The sequence below is a fragment of the Cottoperca gobio genome, chromosome 20 (genome assembly GCF_900634415.1).
Source record: "Cottoperca gobio chromosome 20, fCotGob3.1, whole genome shotgun sequence".
Lineage (NCBI taxonomy): Eukaryota > Metazoa > Chordata > Actinopteri > Perciformes > Bovichtidae > Cottoperca > Cottoperca gobio.
The window spans coordinates 15055005-15057183 of record NC_041374.1 but is presented as its reverse complement, the minus strand read 5'-3'; positions in this window follow the sequence as shown (position 1 = coordinate 15057183).

Here is a 2179-nt window from a genome sequence, read left to right as displayed (position 1 = left end):
GAGAGGCAAACCCGCAGAGCTCATCTCCTCCTGTCGGAACTACACAGTGTAACACAGAGCTTTTCCGGTTATAACCTTCAAAATAAAACAGAAACTTGGACGCCAGTTGTAGCGTTTTAAATAATTAATAATTAATTTTATTCAAACCTGTTCACAGTTATGAACATAAAGACATTATGTTTATTTTTCCTACTATACATATGTAAAGTTTATATGTAGCCTAACTATAGAACATACAGTAATATTCAGTGTTGGGGAGTAGTGAACTACATGCAGTACACTACATTCATATTTGCATAGTGATTCAAGTAGTTCAATTATTTTTTTGGCGTTGTTGGTGTAGTTAACTACTGTAACTGCAAAGAAAACTGGGCCATAAAAGGAAAGGAATTATTTTTAAAAGACTATTTTAGATTGTACAAGTCAGAAGTTACAACACTGAGCAGTAAGACAAAACTATTTTCAGAGCAGTGCTCAAGTCTGTCTAATGGTCTAGAAAAGAGCAAGATAAATATATGTTTTACACATAGGCTACACATTTTCACAATACATAAATAGTCTGAAATGATAAAAAATTCAATAGAACAAATAAACCTATAACCTGATACGTAAAATGGAATAACTGGAAACTGGTTATAATACACTGCATAAACGCATTCATTGTATAGCTGTCAAATATATTACATTTCAAGAACCTTTATTTTGAAGGCTGCTATTAATCTTTTCCAGTTTTGTTTTTGCTTAATGTTGCTGACTTAATGCCGCTCCAGTCTGACCCTTTTGACTACGTCACTGTTAGTGGACACCCCCACTCACACAATTGCCTATTTATACCATGATTTATACAGACGCTGGCAACATGTCTATTAAATGTTTCATCATTCTGTAACTCCATCAAAATGAATGTGATTTTTATCTTCATCCTCATCATCATCAATGTATTGATCTTTTATATAAACAAAAACTACTTTAATGAAAGAACATGACAGTCTTGTTATAACACAATGGCATGTGTGCATATTTCTATGCTGACATCTCAATGAAACCAAAAAGTTTGATTATTTAAGCCCCTCTAACTGTTTTCTTCCCTCATTGTGGTTTAATGAGTCTTTAGCAATTACAACAAAAACATGAAGGAAATCCAGTCTAACTCCCGGAATAAGTTGCACCATGGTGCTGACTGTATTTATTTAATTTACACATTAAATCACCAATTTAAAAGTTTGTAGTAAACAGCCGCTTTGCAAATATTGTGGAATGAAAAACCTTATATGTAAGATCAAGATCATGTCTCTTGAAGTAATTTCTTCTCTTCATCTTTCATACCTGTCCTCCGGTGTATATAAATAGTGTTGGTTGTCTATAGCCCAAACTAGTTAAAGGAAAAAAAGAAAGAAGGTACGTATAAAGAAAGTAAAGTGTTATTATAAAGCTATTAAACCCCTATATTTATAATAAAAGAAAGAAACGTTTTTTCTTAATTTTCTCACAGCATATATGTCCCATAAAACATGCAGAGACACTGCGCCGGCAGCGTTTTTGGATCAGTTTCAATGAAAATAATCAACCCAGCCAGTTTTGTATTTGTTTTAATTAAAGAAAGTTATTTCTGTCTCAGCATATGGGATGTAGTGGAAAAATGTAAAAGAAAACAAACTATCAACAGAAGATCCTTGAATCCTGTTTAGTCTCTCGGGAGTGTTTACAAAGGAATGTAGCTCTTTATCTCCTTCCCTTGAGATGGGTGAAAAGTGCAATCTGCTTTAACTGGACGGAAACTCTACATTTAATCCGTTCTCTTCCCCATATAATTGTTTTTTTGATATGGAAAAAGTACAACATTTGGGAATTAATTGTAATATATTATGATTTATGGGAGCTACGTATATTCAAGGATTATAGTGCTTGAATGACCTCACAGGGTGAGCAAAAATGACCCAAAAAGGATAGAGATTAGTTGTGACTCAGTGACAGGAAGTGGAAGTGATAAAGATGAAGGCAGCATGTCCAACAGGCAGCCAAATATTTTTTATGTTCTCTGTAAGAAGAGAAGGAGCACAGCAGCGGCTCAGACAGGCCATATGCAACACACATGTAGTAGACTTCATGGAAGTTAACTTTATCTGATCAAAAGTCTCTCATCTGGCTTCACCATCAAATCAAATCAAATCAAATTTAT